This window comes from Colobus angolensis, unplaced genomic scaffold, assembly GCF_000951035.1.
Source record: "Colobus angolensis palliatus isolate OR3802 unplaced genomic scaffold, Cang.pa_1.0 Scaffold247, whole genome shotgun sequence".
In the NCBI taxonomy this organism is placed as follows: domain Eukaryota; kingdom Metazoa; phylum Chordata; class Mammalia; order Primates; family Cercopithecidae; genus Colobus; species Colobus angolensis.
The window spans coordinates 3,336,908-3,359,512 of record NW_012115677.1 but is presented as its reverse complement, the minus strand read 5'-3'; the positions used below and the strand labels follow the sequence as shown (position 1 = coordinate 3,359,512).

The 22,605-nt window shown below is 43.0% G+C and overlaps 1 protein-coding gene across 4 annotated transcripts in view; it reads right to left on the bottom strand.

The window, feature by feature from the left end:
• Positions 1-22,605, bottom strand: part of LOC105514542 (rap guanine nucleotide exchange factor 4) — a 233,895-nt gene that overhangs the window by 148,642 nt on the left and 62,648 nt on the right. Inside the window, exon 1 of one of the 4 annotated variants that reach the window (XM_011945962.1) lies at positions 14,451-14,560. The exons of the other annotated variants lie outside the window; for them this stretch is intronic. The gene's annotated coding sequence lies outside the window, so the exon portion shown is untranslated. Of the gene's footprint in view, positions 1-14,450; positions 14,561-22,605 lie in introns of those variants that run through there. 4 annotated transcript variants of the gene reach the window in all.

Here is a 22,605-nt window from a genome sequence, read left to right as displayed (position 1 = left end):
TTTTGAGCAAACTGCCATAATCCTGTTTTTGCTTTCTCGCTCTGCAGTGCACTGCTCCAGGTGTGGCAGGCCGGGTAGAGGGGACTGAGTGGAGATTTAGGGGCCAGGAAGACTACCAGCTCAGACAGACACCTGGGCTTCCCACGGCAGAGGCATCCCTTCTGGCTTTGTCCCTCAACATGTGAAGTCACTGGGGCAGAGGCACTATGCATTTCTCAGTTTATTTTGTGACCAATTTTCTCAGGAAGCATTCATATATAACTCACCTGTCTTCAGTATGATCCTACCCAGTAACACCCAGGGGCATACACTAGCCATAGGGTCTCCTCGCTTTGCCATATCCATGCACATTGGTAACTAAAATGTAAACTACAGAAGAACAGTGACTTTTCTGTCTGTTTTCTACACTTACTGGCCCACAGCATGCTACTTCTTAGCTTCAGGCATTCATCTTCAGAGATTTTCTTTTTTCTTCTTTCTTTTTTTTGAGATGGAGTTTCACTCTTGTCACCCAAGCTGGAATGCAGTGGCACAATCTCAGCTCACTGCAACCTCCACCTCCCAGGTTCAAGCAATTCTCCTGCCTCAGCCTCCTGAGTAGCTGGGACTACAGGTGCCTGCTACTACCACGCCCAGCTTTTTTTTTTTTTTGAGACAGAGTCTTGCTCTGCGCCCCAGGGGCTGGAGTGCAGTGGCGCAATGTCCACTCACTGCAAGCTCTGCCCCCCAGGTTCACGCCATTCTCCTGCCTCAGCCTCCCGAGTAGCTGGGACTACAGGTGCCCACCACCACGCCCGGCTAATTTTTGTATTTTTAGTAGAGACGGGGTTTCACCATGTTGGTCAGGCTGATCTCGATCTCCTGACCTCAGGTGATCCACCCACCTCGGCCTCCAAAGTGCTGGGATTACAGGCTTGAGCCACTGCACCCGGCCGAGACTTTCTACTTCAATTCCTTCTAAACTCCACTAGCTTTTCTGCCCACACGTTTGCAATGACTTTCTTCATTCTCCTCCATTATCATTTTTTCTATTATTGCTACTCCAAGTTCCCATGAACAATCTGAAAACATCCTTGTCAATCTAAGCCAATATATACTTACTGCATATATGTAGCAGGAATCACCGTAATACAGCTCTGTGTGGTTTTGGAAGCCTCTGTTTATGGTGGAATTTTGCACCCCTTGAGTCATTTGAGTGGATCCTGGTTTCTGACATCTCTCCACTCTAGATATTCTCAACTCTGTTTTCTCTGCAGGGTATGTTCTTACGGGTCTCACCCAGGCCCATACTTTCTCGTATCATCAAATAACAGAGTAGGCCCTACTTCTCCCAGCATGAAGGCTAGGAGGTGTCAATAATGAAAGTAGTGCTTTAGCTATTCTGCAAAATTGTGTGGAACAGAATATTAGGCTGCCACATGTTTGAGGGGGTGAGGCATGAGAGAGGGCAGGGCCGAGAGAGTTGGGAAAATATAAGCTTAAAGATCCAGGCATCGTGACCAGCCTGGGCAACATGGTGCAAGCCCATCTCTACAAAAAATACAAAAGTTAAGTGACTGTGGTGGTGCATGCCTGTAGTCCCAGCTACTCGGGAGGCTGAGGTGGGAGGATCACTTGAGCCCAAGAGGTTGAGGCTGCAGTGAGCTGAGGTCATGCTGCTGCACTCCAGCCTGGGCAAGAGAGGGAGACCCTGTCTCAAAGAGATAAATAAAAAATAAAATGAAGATCCAGGCAGACATGGGCTCCAATCCCAGCTCTACAAATCTCCACCGGTGTTGACAAGACTTGTGAGCCCTTACACAAACTGGCCTCTGCCTTCCCTCCAGCCTCAGCCCTGACTCACCTCCCCTATTCATTCCTTTCCGGCCACTCTGCCCTCTTTCAGATCCTTCAACACACGAAGCTTTCCTCCTGAAGCCTCCTGCTGCCTAGAATGTACTTCTGCCACTTGCCCTTGCCATTTTCTCCCCACCTGAGCTTACATATAACCTCCTCAGTGTGGCCTTCCCCAACCCCCAGTCCACATGAGTCCCCCAGTTATTCTCTCCCTTATCATCACGTCTCTGTCGTTGGCATGCCCAGGTAACGTGTCATTATGCTCTGCATCTGAGTGTGGAGTGACTCAGTGCTTTTCTTCTCTGTTAACCACAGACTAACGAAGGGCAGGACGGCATCTATTTTCTCTCAGTGCATACCCAGACCCTAGAACACTTGCCTGGGACATAGGAAGAAGCTCTCAGGGAATAGTTGTTGAGTGAAAGAATCACTGATTGAATTTTTCAACCACTCTGAGGTTCTGATTCCTCAGTAATAAAGCAGAAATATTACCATGGCACCCCTCATGGTTGATGGAAGGACTGAATGAGATAACTCAAGTAAAGCTCCTCACAACCCAGGCACGCAATAAATATTAGTTCTCATTTCCTCTACTTCATCACTGCTTCTCAGATTGATTCTGCCAAAGGGCACATTTTCATTCAAAACACTAATGCTTGAAAGAAAAATCAGCCTAATGCATGAAGACCTACAAACATAATGTTAGTGATTTGGAGATAGGATGAAAGAAGCCATTTTAAATCATAGGATGTACATGGTCAAATCTCTCTGTGATGTTCTTTATGAATAAGCTTCCTGCTTTAAGAGAAGGGACAGGAGAAGCATGACGATCACTTGATACCAATAAAAACAAAACCTACATTTAATTCATCAGAATCTAGGGATACTAATCAATTTTGTATTTTAAAAGGAAATACAGAGGAATAGAGTGCCTAGTCTGTGCTCTCGGAATTAATGCCAAAATATACTCATTGGTGAAAATTTAGTTTTAAGAAACCCATGTGTGGCCCATTTATGATTTCAGTTTTATTCTCAAAAATGAGATAGCACTGTAAATACTTAATTCCAAGGTAAACAGATATAAAGCATGTCACTCAGAAAATTCCTTTGATCTCTCTGATGACTTTATCTAATTGGTGTCATTATGTTGTAACTCCACGTTCAATTGTATTTCTGTAAACTTGGCAAAAGCTCCCATGTAATATATTTGAAAAAAAAAACAATGTATGTGTTTTCTCTTTCAACACTGTGGGAAGAAAAAAAGAACCTTAATTACATTTTAAATGAAAACTTCAATCATTGACAGTTTAAAAATAATAGAACAGAAATCATAAAACATTATGGATGGTGTTTAAGTATTATTATTAGTGATAAAAGGAACCAGCTTTGATGATTTTGACAACAGTCTTATGGTTATATAAGAAAATGCCCTTGCTCTAAGGAAACATGCCCTCAAGTATTTAGGGGCAAAAGAGTACAATGTCTCAAATCAGTCAGAAAAATATAGGAGAGAAAGGGAGGTTGGTGCGCTAATGGGGCAAAATGTAAACAATTGGCAGAATTTGGGAAAAATTCTAGGTAAGTCCTTTGTGTTATTCCTGCAACTATGGTAGATATATTTAAAATTATATCAAAACTAAAAATTGGCCAGGCACAGTGGCTCATGCCTGTAATCTCAACACTTCAGGAGGCTGACGTGGGGGGATTGCTTGAGGCCAGGAGTTCGAGACCCACCTCGACAACATGGCAAGACCCACCTCTACAAAAAATTAAAAAATTAGCCAGGTATGGTAGCACATGCCTCTAGTCCTGGCTACTCGGGCAGCTGAGGTGGGTCCCTTGAACCCAGGAGGTGGAAGTTAGGGTAAGCTATGATCACGCCACTGCACTCCACACTGGGTGACAGAGCAAGAGCTTGTCTCTAAACAACAGTAACAGCAACGGAGACCTAAAAATTATCCAAAAATGGAAAGGAGTCAGAGTTGCAGCTTTAAATGATTGCTCTTACAGCATTTATTCTGTCCACCTGTCTTCCTCAACTCAGTTCCAGGCTCTGCTGTCCCCCATTCTGCCTCTGCCTCTCGAGTGAGACCTTTTCAGAGTAGGGAACTCCGCCCCCACAGTCAGGGAAGGTGTAGAGCTGCCCCTGGGTGCCCATGTGTCCAGTTATCCGGCATGAGGGGAGGAGTCCAAGGGTAGAAGGAAGGGCTGTACCTCAGGGCAACAAAGTCACAGCGTTCCCTAATCCACCTCACGTGCTTGGCTTTTTTCCTTGATGAGCATGTCTGTGTTCCCTTGTGGGGATGGAGTTCGGCCCTACATGCGGTCCACAGCCTGCCTTCTCCTTGCCATGTCTACATACAGGATGTCTCTTCTCCTGCATACCTCTAGTTCTAGCCTGAAATACCACCCACCCATCACAGCTGACCCAGAGCCTTGATGCTATCAGCTGTCTGATTTTTTGTTCTTTCACTGTCGCTAAATCTCTTCTGCAGAAAAACAGACCCTCCTGGCCTCAATGCCATCATGAGTCAAGTCTGAATTTGCTGGCCTCCTTTGGCACTGTTATTTCGATCACTGGCCACTGCCCTCAGGGGTCAGCCGTACAGCTTCTATAACTAGGTTTTCTGGGAAGCATATTCTGGCTTCCTTGTATTCTCCACACCGGACTTCCCTGAGGCCTAAGGACACCATATATCCAACCTCTAATGTTAACACAAGCCAAGAGTCTCACTTTCCTATGCAGATTAATCTTTGATCACACACTAAAACAGATTTCTGCTGCAAACACTTTCCTGTGTGGATTAATCTTTGTTCATGCACTAAAACAGATTTCTGCTGCAATCTAGAAACCCAACTTCAAACGCCAATTTCCCCATCAGAAAATAGCTACATTGGGCTTTCCTATAAATTATTTATATAGTACTAGAAGAAGAAAAACGACCTTTCTACCAACCTACCTTTTTACCAGCCAACGCAAAATCTAAACAATATGATACAGGTGTGCCATACTTATGAAAATCCAAAGTATAAAACATGAATGTGTGTTTTTCAGCATTTGTAACATACAGATATTCTTGATTTTATTGCAGATTTAAATAAAATGCTTGGTGTTTTAAAAATGATACTGCATTTTGCCCACGTCGATATATACACAGCTTTTAAGCAGCGTATATTGAATACAGTGAGGTATATTTAAATTGGGGGAAAAAACAAAGATAATCTGCAGGAAAGAAAACCTGAGGGAGTGGAGGAGTGCCTCACTAAAACTTCCTTAGTCCTGCAGGGAGAGACATCATTGCCAGCCACTTTCTCACCTAAACACATGGCACACAGCTAATCTGGACAAAAAAGGACTCTCCTCCCTTCCACGACAGTGTCAGAAGCTGAAAATGACACCTTTCAGGACAGATGTGTGGTGGCCCATAGGGAGGGCAATCAGGTGAGGGACTCTGAACCTGGACCCAGGACCCAGGGGAATCTCTCCTGAACCTCCCTACCCACCTGTCTCTCCAGGGCATTCTTGTTTGTCCTCTATACCCTCCTACAGGTGCAAGTGAGCAGGTCCGGCCAGCCCACATCCCAAGGAGCTGGATGCCTGCCCAATGCCTCTTCACCTCATCCATGGGTGTCAGGGATTTGCATCTGAGGGAGGATGCTGCCCAGAGGAGCTTGTCCCAGTGGGTCCACAGAGCGAAGTGGGTCAGAGGAAAGGTATTAGGGAAAAATGGTGGGGGACAAAAAAGCAAGCACCTGAGCTACTCAGAGTAAACAGAAGACAGTCTGGCAATGCTGAGTGGGAGGTGGGGTGCCCTGCGAGCAGGCAGGATTCTTTCACAGGGTACAGGATTCAGCAGCCACCTTCTCGACTCTTCTGTCCCCACTCCAGTCTCTCCTTCCTCCAGCCTGCAGCTCATATCCTGTGGATGTCTACCATGATCTCCACCTCCCTTTCAGATCTTTAGCTTCTGCTTTGAGGATCTTCCATCTGGATGTTTGACTTCTAAATCCCCCAGCCTCCGTACAGAAATCCACCTGGTTCCACATCCCTCTTTTTAACTTGGATCCACTTTGGTTACTGGCTCTCCTGCTGTTGCCACCCCAGAGTCCCTACACAGCTGTGCTCAGCCTGCAGCCTGCAGCCTGCAGCCAACCCCAGTGATGTTGCCAAATAATACAGTCCCCTCCTCCTCCAGCCCAGTCACCAGGGAACTTCTTACCCCCAACCTTGTTCCACTGCCAGCCAGGCCTCTCATCTGGAGCTTGTGCAAAAGTGCTTTGCAAACTATAAAGTACAGTACATGTGATGAGTATTAAACATAGTTGCTGTGCCGTGAAGCTAAGACATGAAGTGAAAAAGGCAATTCCAAAGATGAGAACTCTCTGGCTGATGTTTGCAGTATAAAATAAAATAGAACAAAAATAAAATAAAATAAAATAAAATAGATGAAAACTCTCATTCAAAAGCATCCTAGAGTCTGGGCGTGGTGGCTCATGCCTGTAATCCCAGCACTGTGGGAGGCTGAGGCAAGAGGATCCTTTGAGGCCAGGAGTTCGAGAATAGCCTGGGCAACAAAGCAAGACTCTGTCTCTACAAAAAAATTTTTAAATTAGTTAGGTATGGTGTCATGTGCCTGTAGTCCTAGCTACTTGGGAGGATGAGGCAGGATGATTGCTTCAGTCTATGAGGTCAAGGCTGCCGTAAGCCATGATCACATCACTGCACTCCGGTCCGGGCGACAGAGCAAGACCCTGTCTCTCTAGACATATAAAAACAAACAAACAAACAAACAAAAGAAACCCAGCATCCTAGAGAATGATCACCTTCATTTCACTGAATTAATTCACCCGAATCTGAGTCTCAGGAGAGTACTAACTGGGATGTGGGGTGTCTTTTTGGAATAATAAAAATGGTCTAAAACTGGCTGTGGTGGTGGCTGTGCACCTACTGAAAAAGCTGCAGAATTATACAGTATAAATGGGTGAATTGTATGCAATGTGAATTATACCTCAATGAAGCTGTTAAAAAAAGAGAAAACACTGAGTGGACTTCAGGATGTGGGCCTAACTTGCCCCATATATTCTCCTGGTTGTGAGAGGGAGGGATCAGAAAAAGATGCAGGAAAGTCATTTTCCAGAAATTCTGGGCAGGTTCTGGTGAAGCACATACGCCGATTTTACCCACACGGAGCCCAAATCTGACCATCCCTCCCTAGGCACCACACAGGAACATTGCATGCCAAGAGAACTGGCATGTGTCGATTTCTCAGTACCTATAGCATGCAGAGTTATGCTTACTTTTCTCAGCATTTGATTTTTCCAAACAAAAAGAGAAACCAAGCACACAAAACCCAACAGTGAATTGATGAACAACTTTGCATATATATAGAATTTCCAGGCAATAAAGCATGCTCTCCAACAAGCTTGTCTTTGTTTGGAGGAAAATTATGCTTTGCTTTTTCACAATGCCCTCTGCCAAGCCCAATGTGCCCTTCTAATTTAAATCAGTCTTTCAATTGTATGTTCATTCCAAAAGAAACTAATTTTCACGATGCTCATTCAGGGAACTTAACCAAAACCGGATTTTTTTGGGGGGGGGGGAGGTGGGATGGTGTTGGTGGCAAACCCACACAATAAGGTTTTCTGCTTTGTCACAATCCTAAGATTAATCATTTTCTAAATATCTATAAATATTATTTTGATTGTATAAATAGCTTTAAATAGCTGTTTATAAAAAACTCTGTATATAAAGGAATATGCTTAATACAAAACATGAGCAAGAGAATTAAACACAACTTGCAGTTATATTCTAACCTGTAGATTATAAATCAGTGTGCCATAATGATGTATCCTGAAAATTATCTTACCTCAACAAAGGATAAAAAGTTGATTAAAATAATCTTCTTGTAAATTCTAAAATGCTTCATTCACTGGGTAATTTTATTCTGTCCTATCTCAATAAGGACATTTCAAATCAAAGACCCGAAAAGGAAGGTTAATAAATCCTGACGGTTTCAGTAGCCTCCATTTTCCTATTCTATGTTGAATTCCTCCAGTGTGTGTGAAGTTCGGTAGTTCATGTAATCTGGCATAAGAATGGAAGACTGGAAAGAAATGTTTAAAATATTGACTTCTCAACGAACGTCTTTATGATCTCTCTTTCTCACTGCTCGTTTATTTCACAGAAAAGCCTTCATTTTTCACTATAATTTTCCCAAATAAAGCTGTTATGGAAGAGGATGCCAGGGCAACGGGAATGTAAAGAATCAGATCAAAAGTGGGTTAACTTCTAAATCGTTATAATAATATGGCTCATCCTATCAATTCACAATCTAGGTAAGCCAATCATTCTGCATGGTTTTGGGGCAAATTCTGGTTTGTGTGTTTGTTTGTTTGTTTTGAGAAAGTCTTCTTTTTACCCCTCCTCTCCCAACTCCCTTTTCCCCATATACAAAAATAAGATATTCATCTCTGAGTGCCCTTGGTGACCTGAGCACATACTTTTGGGGCAAATTATATCAGCATAAAACTTGGGTTTGGCAGTCTCAGAGAACCATGTTAGAAGTAGATCACTTCTATGTAAAATATTGTATATAAAACTAAATCATTTTGGCAATAACTAAATTCAAAGAAAATCTTGACCAGTAACTCAGGAAATAAGCCTTTTGGGGGCATGTTCATGTAAACGACAAATAAACAAATGCAGTTTATCTCAGGGAAAGTGTGTGTCTGTGATCTTTCCCCAAAGCAGAGAGTTGAGGGAAAAGCATTCAGCCCTCAGGTGAGAAGGCTGCAAGGGTAGAAAAAGGTCTACGACTCTTTGGAGATACTCACTGGCTCCATTTTCCAGCAGTGACCAATGACAAGTGCCAAAAAGCCAAACTTTTAATTAAATCCTATGGACAAGTAAGATGCCACATGCCTTTCAAAAAATCCAAACCCACCCAAATGGCTCAGAACAGGACAGGGAATCAAGGATAAGTACTAAAAGCAGAATCCAGCTGCTGTCTCTAAAAGATTAAAAACAAAGATAAATGAAAAAACATGAAAGCGAAGTGGTTGCTGGGCTGCTGCCAAGGGAGCATTTAAAACAGACCCAAAAAGTAACAACAAATCGCTCCCCACCTTCACTCACACACCAGAAGCTATGGAGAGCTCTCTGAAGAAAATTCAAAAATCAGTTCTTCTGCTTGGCATTCTTTGAAAAGGCTTGATGTACATAACATCAATTGGGCAACAAACATGCAGAAAGTTCAAGACAGTTCAAGTCCAATTCTGCAATAATGACTATGCAATGTTCACTGCCCAAGTTAAAGGCCAAAATAGAGTATGCATGTGCATGTGTAAATATGAGTGGTTTTAGAAGCTTGGTACAAACTGGAACAAGAAAACAGATGGCAAGACACTGATACCATTCCTTTGAGTTTCTCTGAAATGCACCCTCAGAGCAAAGCCAGACTTTGGCACCCACTTTTCACCAAGTCACAGATCAGCTTTCTATTCTCATTAAGTCCTCATTCATGCAGTCAGTCTAAATTTCCTATTCAGACTGAAATGAATGTTCCATTCTTTTCCTACTTCTCTGGTCAGAGTCACTTATGCTCATTTCCAAAATAAATCTTCATTTTTCACAAAATAATTCTTCTACTCTCTCCCACTAAACCCTTTTCCTACTAATAAAAAGAGAAGGAAATCAGAAAGAAAAGTGTAACAGTGAGAGTTAGAATTTTTATCAAGCTTAGTCCTGATTTGAGAAATGAAAGGGAGTTTAAAATTTGGAAGCCATCACAGGAAAGCAATCTTGCACAGCACAAAGGGAATCTCCGGCCAGTGGTATACTATTGAGAGTACACAACTGTTTCTACAGGAGAGCGTCCATGACGAAGGTGTAAATGAACTGAAAAAGTCCTAAGCACAGATCTGAATAGGGAAACCACTAGACTCTAAGGTTCTCTACCGGCCACTCCATGCCAAACAGGCAGTGAGCATGCTCCTTGGAGCAAAAGAAGAAGGTGGTGCAGTGGTCTGTAGGGACAAGGCTGTGGATTATGCAGAACTCAACACTGTGACCAGTCTTGCCCATGATGTGTGCACTGCACACACAGAGACATCTGCTCTGATTCTTTACATCTTCAAATTCAAGAATGAAGAAGTCTTTGTATAGAACAATGAATTAAAACAGGGGCTTTCCAGTAGCATCTTTAGCAAAGATTTGGGCAGAATTTTCTGCTAGCTTGGACCTAACCGATCAGACTGTGGCATTGTAAACATCGACAATGCAATGAAAGTGGCCAAGACTGGAAGTGCATTTGGAAACAGATGCACACTGGTAGTGGCAAGAGGTCAGACAGTGATGCCCAAGGCAGGACGGGAGATCAACTGCAGTCTGGACCTTTCTCTGGCTCAATGAATTGAGCTTCAGGGAAGGTGCTTTCGATTGATATTACTTCAAGACTTGCAGGCATTCCTGGAGCCCTTTCTTCTAAAGAAGACAAAGTTAAGATTTGCTCTGAATAAATGCTTCATATAAAATTTGATAGTGACTAATACCTTAAACACCTGAGGCTCTAACTAAAACAAAAAATTGAATTCGTAAAACATGGAAATAAGTTAGTATAGTAGAGTTTTTGAAAGCCTAGAATGAATCCTGAATCAAAAGTCTTGTGCTCAACTCCCGTGATTCAGGGTAGCCATCTGGGGGTCTGCTTTATAAAGTGTAAACTTTACGGAATGGGGTTGTTACTGTGCCCCTGATGTTTCAGAAATGCTCCTCTTCCCTTCACTGACTTTCACACGGGACATGCGGTCGACACCTTCATCTCCTGATTCTAAGTTAACCTCCATCTGGGCCCCAGCTGCTTGCAGTTCTCTCCCAGGACGGGGCTGTCTATGCCTCCCTGCCTTTGCCCGGGCATCCTCCCATCTAATGTGCTTCCTCTCTCTGTCCCACTGGCTCTTATCCATTCATCTTGTACAACTCCTCGCTGTGGACCCACAGCTGACCATTTCCACGGGATCTTTGTCGTACTCTGGGGAGATTTCTAGCATCGTCTCTCTTTAATAGACTATCTGCTTTCATTCTAGCACCAGCCTGTAGCATGGTGCCTGACAGAAGGGGGCTTTTGGAAATGTTTACTGCATAGATCAATACAAAATGAGATGCCATAAATAGAAGGGAAACTTTTCAATGTAAAGGATATCTCTAATTTTTTTATTTTCTCTTTTACTTATCAGTTTAAAGACCTTTGTCCCAAGGATGCCACAGTTGGGCCAAGGCATGCAGAAGTCTGCCATATACGCATGCTAGCCTGGCCAAAACTGAATCCTATTCACTTCAGGGGCATCTCTTAGTCTGAACTTTTCTGAAAGCAGAACATGAAAGCAGAGCCTAGATGCAGCTCATTTGGGAGATGATCCATCCCAGGAAGCAGGAGTGAAAGTCAGGACAAGTGAGACAGGAAAGGAAGGAAAGAAAGCAGGCTGTGTTAAGGAGCCAGTTGTTCCATTGAGGACTCTTGTTGAAAGCATTTCAGAATTGAGCCTCCAAAGGACAGGAATCTGGGGCACATATCTGTAGACTGCAATCCCCTGCTATCTGAGGCGAACCTTCAGAAGTACTAACTCCCTCTGTCCCCCACAAAACTTCTCAATGATCTGGAGTTTAGGCTGTGCAAGCTCTTGTGGGTTAGGAAACAGTCCTGAGTCAGAAAGGCTGAGAGACTGGGAATAACTAGGGAGGGGCATTGATGTGCTCAGGGACTGTCCGTCTTAGCAGCAGCTGAAATGAAAGGTTGACCGGGGCACATATTCAACTATTGATAAGGAAAGGGCAGCGGGGTCAATAGTTAAGGTTTTGCATCATATTTATGCAGCTAGGTAAAAACCTGATTCCAAAACACAATCCATTAATCGATGAAAAGAAAGTGATTGATGGGGAGCATGAGGATGTCCTAGCTGGACCTCAGGGACAGAGCTCTCAGGGGAACGGGCAAGCATCTGCCAGTGGATGCTCAGGAATATCCAAGACTGCTCCACCCCTCACATCTGCCCTGCTCCCACCATCTCCCCTTACTGCCACCCCACCATTCACAGGGCAAAGGGCTGGGAACTGCTCTTCATCCATTTTCATTCACTGTGACTTCCTTCCACTGTTGGTATTCATGGTCATTTTATAAAAAATGGGTGAAGGAAGCAGTAAAGAGAAAAGGAAGGGGACTTGCTGACCTGAGCATGTTCAATCATTCGAAGACAGCTCTTCTTCCCCTCTCTTGGGCTCTGATAATGGAAAAGAATTCCCATCTACTATGTTGGAGGAACTTACTACCAATGACAGCAAACGTGCAGCTTTCAAGTATATTTGTATTTATACTCGAAAACTTCTTGTATTTATGTCATCAGAATTTTCTTTGTCAATTGAAAAAAAGGCAGACCAAGTCCCATTCTGTCACTGTTTTTACACCTGACCCTCTGTACTCCACTGTTTATCTGAAAAGGACGTCAGGCACCCGCCCATCCTTCCATGCTGCACGTGCACCCATCCACGTCCCCTTCCATCTGCCTCTGATCCCACCACGCAGAACCACTGTCAATGAATTTGACTCTTTGTTTCTTGGAATCAGTCACACTTTTCCAGCATGAACCTTTTAACTTAATACCAGCCCAGAATTTTGAGATAAACAGATGTCATGACAGAGGGAAAGGGCCACAAAAGCAGAAATTAAAGCTGGCTTCTACAGAAAATGTCTTTTTAAAAGGAGAAGGAAAAGGAGACAAAATATACATTGAGAGACTGAGTTAAACCAGGAGACATCAGGGACACATACCTGAAACTTAATATCTGACAGATATCATAGAGTAATGTTTGTTAAGACCACATAAGAATCACCCATGAGGCCAGGCGCGGTGGCTCAAGCCTGTAATCCCAGCACTTTGGGAGGCCGAGACGGGCGGATCACGAGGTCAGGAGATCGAGACCATCCTGGCTAACACGGTGAAACCCCGTCTCTACTAAAAATACAAAAACTAGCCGGGCGAGGTGGCGGGCGCCTGTAGTCCCAGCTACTCGGGAGGCTGAGGCAGGGGAATGGCGTAAACCCGGAAGGCGGAGCTTGCAGTGAGCTGAGATCCGGCCACTGCACTCCAGTCCAGGCAATAGAGGGAGACTCCGCCTCAAAAAAAAAAAAAAGAAAAAAAAAAAAGAATCACCCATGAAACTCATGAAGGGAAGAAAGATAAAATCAGGGCTGGCTTCATGGGTGTGAGATTTGTGTAGTCACATAGAACCGCATGTTCAGAAGGGTCAGTGCCTGGTTTAATACTGTGCTGTTACCATTTTGAAACTCTTTTTTTTTAAAAAAAAAAAGACCAAGTCTCACTCTCTCACCCAGACTGGAGTGGAGTGGCATGATCTCAGCCCACTGCAACCTCCACCCCCCAGGTTCAAGCGATTCTCATGCCTCAGCCTCCAGCGTAGTTGGGACTATAGGTGCATGCCACCACACCTGGCTAATTTTTTGTATTTTTAGCAGAGATGGGGTTTTGCTATGTTGGCCAGGCTGGTCTCGAACTCCTGGCCTCAAGTGATCTGCCCACTTAGGCCTCCCAAAGTGCTAGGATTACAGGCGTGAGCCACCACAACTGGTATCTTAATAATTTTTTAACGAAAGGCCCCATGTTTTCATTCTGCACTGAATTCCCACATATTATGTATCCACTGCAAGAATAGAAATTATTTGACAAGATCTTTCCCTCACAGTCTAGAAAATAGCAAGAAATGGTTTGCAGGGGTATTCTCAATGGTTCCCTCCCTGCTTCTTGCAGATTCATGTGAAGCTGTCTGTCTGGGTTTGAAGATGCTAGGAACTACAGCCTACAGACACATTGGACAGAGGAGAGAAACGTAACCTGGCTGTTTAGCACCAAGAGGAGGAAGTTTTAATGGATGAAGTTCTAAATGGATGAGATTCTAAGCCCCTTTCACTGGTTTATTTATTTGCAGAAGTGGAGAAATAATACCCCCCAAAATAACCAATGATGACTCTTCAAAAGAAGGTTCACTTATATAAAGCCTAACTTCCTTGCGAAGAAAACTCTTTAAGAGTCTCCTGTAATGTAGCCCAATTAGAAATCTACTCTCCTGAAAAAAAGGGCAGAAGAGGCAACAAAATGTCACCCAATAGTCCCCAAGGACAACTGTGGAAATGGCTGTCGCCAGTCATCAAAGTCCTGACTCTAAGCCCCAGCTCTTATCAGTCATCAACTTCCTCTCCTTAAATAGAGCCACTACAAATGTTACCATCAGTCTTCCTTAGACAAAATCAGGCATCTGGCGTCAGAACCTCAGCTGCCAAAATAAAAACCCTCTAAATTATTTTCAGTTCACATTGGACCTTCCTTCCTCACATGTTCTAAATGCACTGTTTACTATTAAGATGCCTGGTCAAGTCTTGCCTTCAGTCTGCAGGCATCGGCCCAAGTGGAGTTTGAGCTTGACAACTGTAAAATATTGAAGCATGCATCTTTCTGTCTTCTACGGCTACAGAAATAAACCCAGCACATCACGAAACATTCCCAGACACTGGTAGATAAAACCCCAGGAATAGAGAGCAACTCACAGTCTTGCATACTGGAGTAAGTTTCCTGTGCAAAATCTGCTAAGGGAAGCCACATATGGTCCAGGAGTTTAAATACTGACATTGACTCAAATCTTACAAAATGTCTATCTATATTTTTAAAATTTTCCTTGCTGATTGACATTTGAAAGTAACAAATCAGATTAGTGATGCAGTGGGTAGCGTGCGTGTGTGTGTGTGTGTGTGTGTGTGTGTGTGTGTGTGTGTGTGTGTGTGTGTGTGTGTGTGTGTGTGTATTCTCACAGGGAATGAGAAAGAATGAATGGTGCATATGTGTGTGTGTGTGTGTGTGTGTGTGTATATATATATATATGATTAAAGCCTGTCCTTGCGTATAAATATGTTCCCTTGTAAAACCTCGTTCTATGAGTAGGAATTACTAGAAGAAATGACCTCTGCGGGAGAAGAGGCATTTGTTATTTGGACGCCATCCTAATTGCAAAGTAGTTCTATGAACGGATACCAAATGCTGCCCATGTTTCTAGCAACCATACGTAAATTGGTCTCTCAACAATTGAAATCCGTTTGTAAGCAAATAAGACTCTTCGTTGACATTACTGCTATGTGTAAGTATTATTGTCAAATCTTGAAAAACGAAAATCCAGTAAAAGTGGTTTTCTTTTTTTATAAAACACGCCAAAAGGATGTTAAAAGTCCATTAACTTGAAAGGAGACAGTGTCATGGGATCTCTTCCAGCTCTTTAGTAAGGAAAAAAAAAAATGAGTGCCACACTCTTAAAACATAACTTCATAAGTATTAAAAGAGAGGTTCTAGTTTGTAAGTTCTCATTCAAATATGATCTTTGAGATGATAAATACAATTCTCCTAGTATTTAAAATTAGATCTAAACTGCCTATCAATCTCAGAAGTTGCTCGTCAGCACTCACGGTTGTCTCTCCTCTTCTCTGCATCTTTACCTCGGTGAAGAGGTGTCTAGGAAGTCAATTAAAGTTCACCTTTGTTACCCCATAAGTGATTACCAGCCCCAGGAAGACGGACAACTGGGCTCTTTGCCAGGTCAAATTCTCCCCACTAGGCAACTGGAGAGCATGAAGCATCCAGCAGTTAACTGGCTCTAGCAACATGAAACCACCATCCCTCAGATAAATATGAGACACTCTTGAAAAAGGCTGCTTTCCCTACTGAATTCAATCTTTCATGAAAAAGGAGACAAATATTAATTCAATCATAACAAGCCACATCACCAAGCTGATATTGCAAAGGCCATAATGGATTCAAAGCAGCTTTTTAAAAGGATTCATATTTTCAGAGAAGGTAAAGACAGTATTTGGGGCTGAGAATTATCCTTACTTTTCAAAGGGAAAACTTGAGGGAGAGAGAAAATCAACTTACTGGTCCACAAATGAAAGACAGAGCTAACGCTAAACTTTTCTAATCTGCTTCCTACTTACTATTAGAAGTTGGTCCACCAACAAATACTTCATTTCTTCCACTGTGGAAAGAAGTATTAACAATCTTACTAATAACTCTCCAATTAACACGCTGTGTCTAGTCCACCCCCACTGAAAAGCCTCTGCTGATGGTGCTGCACATGGAAAGAGCAACAGACTGAGATACAGGAGAGCTGGGCATTATGTTCCCCCGTCTTCTTGGTCAACCCTCCCGTTCAGCCTTGGCTTTTTTCCCCATCTGGGAGGTGACAGAACAGGGAAAATGTAGAACAAAAATAATTCCTAAATACTTTACAGTTAAACTTCTATAATTCCTCCAACTGCTGCGTGTGTTTCTCATTACCCCCACACTCTTTTCTGTGCACTGGTTAATAATATTCAACTACCCCCTCTCCCCGCCCCACCAGTTATTAATCAGTGACTTCTTGAGCATCTACTTGGTTCCAGGCTCCTGGATGGATGCACGGAAGATGCAGAATTAAATAAAGATATGGAACTCATCCTCTACAGCTCATACTGTAGTAAGAGATAAACACAAGAATGTGAATTATGATACTAATAAAAATGATATGGGTTTTAATATATATCTGGACAAAGCGCTGTGGGAGCCTAGAAGAGGAAAAATACATTTTGAGGAATTCAGAAGTCTCACAAAGAAGATGAAAAAAAACCAACCAGGGCCTCACTAGCTTGTAGCAGGAGTTTCTAAGTAGGAAAGGGGAGAGTGGCCTTTAGGCGGAGGGAACAGTATAGGCAAAGGCTCAGATGCATGAAAAGGTTTAGCAAGCAGAGGAACTGTGAGAAGAGACAGGAGTGGTCAGACATAAAAGGCTCCCTGCAGCAGCCATCAGCAAAGCTTTTCGTAAAGGACCAGTGAGTAACTCTTGGGCTTTGTAGCCCATATAGTATCGGTTGCAGCTACTCACCTCTGCCATTATAACACTAAAGCAAGCATAAATGATATATGAATAAATGAGTGTGGCTGTGTTCCAATAAAAGTTTATTTACAAACCCAGGCAGTAGTCTGGATTTGGCCCACAGGCCATAGTTTCACAACCCCTGCCCTAGAGCATAACAGGAGATAAGATTATAAGGACACCTTGGAAATCAGATTGGAGAAGTTCCTATAAGCATTACAGAGATGCTTGGAAAACTGTTAAATTTTTTTTAAGTAAATGAGTGAGATGATAAAAGTGTATGCTAAAAATGGTAACAGCAGCATAGAACATGGACATTTTCATATCCTGTTCCATTAAATTTAAAGTTATTATCTTTCTTTACTTCACTATACCCAGATTCTTCTTATTCTTTTTTCTTTTTCTTTTCCTTTTTGAGATTGAGTCTCACTTTGTTGCCCAGGCTGGAGTGTAGTGGCGTGATCTCGGCTCACTGCAACCTCTGCCTCCCAGGTTCAAGCGGTTCTCCTGCCTCAGCCTCCCGAGTAGCTGGAATTACAGCAGTGTGCCACCACGCCTGGCTAATTTTGTATTTTTAGCAGAGACAAGGTTTCACCATGTTGGCCAGGCTGGTGTCGAACTCCTGACTTCAGGTGATCCACCCACCTCGGCCTCCCAAAGTGCTGCGATTACAGGCATGAGGCACCACACCCAGCCAATTTTTCAAATTAAATCTAGCTAGGGCATGCTTTCCCATGTAAAAGTGGAAGTGAGATTCTTTTCATCCAAGCAAGAATCTGGAAAACACTTTGCATAGGGCATCATGTCCCACTTGGTCTGAAAGAAATGGGCAAGAAAAAGAAAAAAAAAGAATAGTAAAATATCTCTCTCTCTAGAAAAAGCATCGCCTATTAAAAAAAAAAAGGCATTGCCTACTGAACATGACAGTCGGGGTGGGAATCTCACTTCTGTGTGATAAAGAACTAAAAGAAGGGGGTAACACACACTCTAGGTCTGGAAATGTTTCCTTGCTGTGAACAGTACTGCCCCAAGCACCCACACAATTCTCAAGACAAGGGACAAATCAGGAGGGAAGAAAGGCATTCATGGAAACTTTGCTTCAAGTCAGACATGTTAATATTATGTTTACATTGTGTCAGGGACTGCGCTGAGTGCTGGGTTCCAACAGTGAGCAGGAAACTCTTCTTTCAGAGTTCACAGTCTAGAGTAGGAGTCTGCAAGCTTTTTTGTAAAGGTCTACATGGTAAACATTTCAGACTTCGTGAGCCATGTGGTCTCTTGCAGATACTAAACTCTGTGGTTATATCATGAAAGCAGCCATACGTAATATATAAATAAATGGATGTGCCTGTGTTCTAATAAAACTGTAGTTGTTGGCAGATCCCTGGTCTAGAGAAAGAGAGGTTAAACATGTAATGGAAAATGAGTTACATCATTGCAAATATGCCAAGCTCTAGGAAGGAAAAGCACAGGCGACTCCAGATTAATGGGCTGGACTAAGCCTGAAAGATCTTAGGAGCTGGTAAGTAAAAGAGTGGGAAAAAACAAGTCCCACAGAGGAAAGGCGGTGCAGAGGAGCCAGGCGTGAAGGCGGCTTTGCAGGGAAAGGAGGGGAGAGAAGGCCCGATGGCTGCACTGGTCTCAGACATACTGAAGTCCAGCAGCAGCCATGGCACTCAGGGCACCAAGATGCATTAGGGATCTGGGACTCCATTCCTAGGCAAGAGGAAATCATGAAAGGTTCTAGGACTTGGTCAATTTGCATTTCTAACAGATTCAGGGGTGTTGGTGGCAAGATGCCATGCAGGGTGATATGGTTTCACTGTGTGTCCCCACCTAGATCTCATCTCGAATTGTACTCCCATAATTCCCATGTGTTGTGGGAGGGACCCAGTGAGAGATAATCGAATCATGGGGGCGGTTTCTCCCATACTGTTCTCGTGGTAGTGAATAAGTCTTACAAGAGCTGATACTTTTGTAAAGGGAAACCCCTTTCACTTGGCTCTCATTTTCTCTCTTGCCGCCACCATGTAAGAAGTGCCTTTTGCCTTCTGCCATGATTATGAGGCCTTCCCAGCCACGTGGAACTTTAAGTCCACTAAACCACTTCTTTTGTAAATTGCCCAGTCTCAGGTATGTCTTTATCGGCAGGATGAAATGGACTAATATACAGGGTGAGCAGCTGGGAACCTAAACCAGTAGTTCATGAAACAATTCTGTCTTAGCTTAAGTTCTCGTGACAGACCCAGAGACCAGGTCTTGGGAGGCAGTCTCAGGAGGCATAGGTAAGGGAGGAGTCTAAAGTGAGGCAGGGAGAAAGAAAAACCAATACCGCCATGGGCAACTGGGGCTCTGTCCTGCTGGGAACACACTGAGGAACTATGTGGAACACACTGCAACACTGACCCATAGAGGGATGCAGAGGCAGGGGCATTCAGCCCTCACAGTCAAACGCACTGGGAAGCATCAAATCCCTGAAGTGTCTGTGCTGGCTTGTGGGCTGTGACGATCCCCCAGCATTGAAGAAAACCCTCAGACGAAGTGGAGAGATACTGATGCTTTAAATGGGAGGCCTCCAGGGGACAGGGGGCAGCCCACTGTAGCTGCTGACAAACCCAGGCATGGGCCAAGGGTATACGGAGAGGGGCAACAATAGTGTTTGCTACAAGCAATCTTTCCGTTTCATCAGAAAGTAAACAAATCAAGGCAAATGCAAATGATTTTCAAGCACCGTCAGAACTTCCTAAATTTCTCCCCTTTATGATCAATGACAAAAGTCTGCTAAACTGAAGTATGTTGCATATGTAATTTTTCAGAAAAAAATAATACCATATCACAGGGACCATGTTCAAAATATCTCACAATTTTAAACAGCATGGGCACAGATCATTCAGAACAGACCTTAAAAACTCTTTTGGGGTACACAAGTGTGGACCAGCTGAAATCGGCCCTATCATTCTTCTCAAAATGCTCAGAGGGTATGGTAGGGATGGAACAGGTGTGGCATTAATACAAGCACAGAATTCCCATATATGAGGGAATACTTTGTAGTCTCCAGCTGGTTCAAGCACGCACTATGCTGAGAAGTAGTATGAGAAGCCTGGAGGTGATCTCAGATAAGTTTCTTCAAGCAAAACTGAATCTTCTGGCAAATTCAGTACTGATGTTGAAAACGTTAGTCCAAACAGGGATAGGCTCCAGTGTAGGAATACTACTGACTGCAAACGCAGGTTTCCTAACCAATCTACCTCCCTGCTGTAAATGGGGAATAAAAGTGCTGGTTATCCAAATTACAGTCCAAGGTCAACATGAGACTAAGGACTTGTATCTGAAGGTAAAATACTTCAGACCATTTTCATGGCTTCCAACTTGAAAACACTGCTGTAGGAGCAGCCTCCCAGAGAGGAACTACCTCATACATTTTAACAGCTCACTGTTGGCTCCCTGGTCCTGGGGTGGAGGTATAGGGGTATAGTAGAATTTAAACACTGTCATCAGAGGTCACTGTTGTAGCAAAATTGCTGTGGCAACAGTGTAGTTACTGGAAGCCTAATCAATGAAGACAAAAATTGGTCTGATACCATAGCTGCTGTCCCACCTCCATGAGGCCAATTATTTCACTGACCATAGATATCACTTCTCCCCTTCCATCCTCCAAAATAACTTTTATATATGATTTGTTCTTTTCACTAACCTAAATGCAAGATAAGGAAGGACTCAATGCCCTTGCCTTCTTCCAAACCATATTTTGCATCTTGTCTTCACACTGCTTGAAGTCAGATTTGGGTTGGGCTTTCTGTGGTCCCAAGGACCACACAAGTTGATTCTGTGGCTTAAGTCCTCTCCCAGACACTGCCAACTGAAGTGGGTTTCCAACCGAACCCACCTTTCTCGAAAACATCTTCTAGGAGAGTAAAACATCTTCTGGGTAAAACTTCACCAGGTATTTACCCAGCAGAATTTTTTTAAATGTCAGGTCCTATTTTCCTTCCTCTATTAATGTTTGACCATGAATTGGTCTTTTCTTCAAGAGTCTTCATCAAACTCCAATATGAATGTTTTTGACCACTTGTCAGAAGTATGCTATGGTTTGAATGTCCAAAGTTCAATTGGAGTTGGAGGCTTAATCCCCAATTCAACAGTGTTGGGAGGTGGGGCCTAACAGGAGGTGTTTAGGTCATGAGGGCTCCACTTCATGAATGGATTAATCTTGATTGTAAAACGAGCTTGAGGCTGTGAGTTGGATCTCTTGCTCTCTTTTGCAAGCATGCTCTATTGCTCTTCTGCCTTTTGCCATGAAATGATACAGCAAGAAGGCCCTTGATAGCTGTAAGCCCTTCTACCTTGGACTTCGCAGCCTCTAGAACTGTAAGAGAGAAATCTCTGTTCTTTATAAATTACCCAGTCTCATATATTCTGTTATAGCAGCACAAAACAGACTAAGACAAGGTCTATCCCCAAGGTTAAATTTGCTTTTTTTTTTTTTTTTAACACATATTAAACATGTTGCTTTAAACTGGCCTAGTCTTGTCTTCTGACCACATTCCTGCTCATCTGCTCCCCTGCTCTGACTCCATGCTTCCAAATCAGTGGATAATTGGAAATCAACAAATTTAAAATTTAATGACAAAACATGAGTAAACGCAACAATTGGACTTGAAGTAACTAAAAGCAGGAAAACAGTCTGATGTTTCAAGTAGCCAGGACTTCGGAATTCTCAGATCTAGCATGTCTTCCTACCAGCAGTTAGGATGGTGATAATGGTGGTGATGATGATGATAATGTTTGCTAGCACCTTATGATCTGTAAAGCACTTTCACATGTTACCTCATTTGAGCTTTATTCAACTTTACACTACAGCTAGAATGATACTATCCTCACTTTCACCAAGGAAGACACTGAGTCTCAGAGATGAAATGACCTGCTAATGATGAAGTGACAATGCTAAGCAACGCACACGGGTAAAAGTCCAGATATAAACAGACCCTGAGTTTCTGAATTCCGTATGCTTCCCTCATAACACACAGCCTCCTCCTCCTCCTATGATAACTTCTCATAGTGCATTTTGAACTTCTCTGTGGTTTCAATTCAGCTTCCATGTCTTTTAGATTCTTGCATTTTAGTCCTGGGTGGCTCTAACGTTCCTGTACTCCATTAAACAACAGAGTTAAACAGGCCCTGAGTGGGGCCCATTAAGTGTATAATGAAGACAAAATTGGATCCAAACTCAAGGTCTCCACATGGTCAGCTGGCCCCAGAGGACACAGGACTGCAAAGAGGAATTCATTTCAGGCAGATACCCACTGAGGTCTAAAGAAAGGAGGAAGTAAATATGGAAGGTGGAAAAAGGTATCAGATACATTTCAAATTGAGTGAAAGTTTACTAACTAATCACAAGGCATTTCATACTGGGAACACAAGGACAGATGGTTAGTACAAAAATAATTTAATTTGAAAAATTTAATACAAGTTTAGAAGAAAAATATTAGACTTAATTATCAACAGTCACCTGTTAACATGAACACACCACATATATATTTTAATGCTTTCCCGTCTGTATGTCTAAAAGAGCTTATTGTTAAATCTATTAGAAAAAGATATTCCAACTCCCAGTTCACTAAACCCCATAGGGTGGCATTTTTAAGAGCCCGTCCCCCTACCTTACTCCATCATCCCTCAGACAGTAGCTTCACAACAGTTTTAGAAAATGTTTAGGACTCTGTCTGACAACTTTGAAGAGAGCAGTGGATCTCCCAACACGGAGGTTGAGATCTGAGAAGGGACAGACTGCCTGCTCAAGTGGGTCC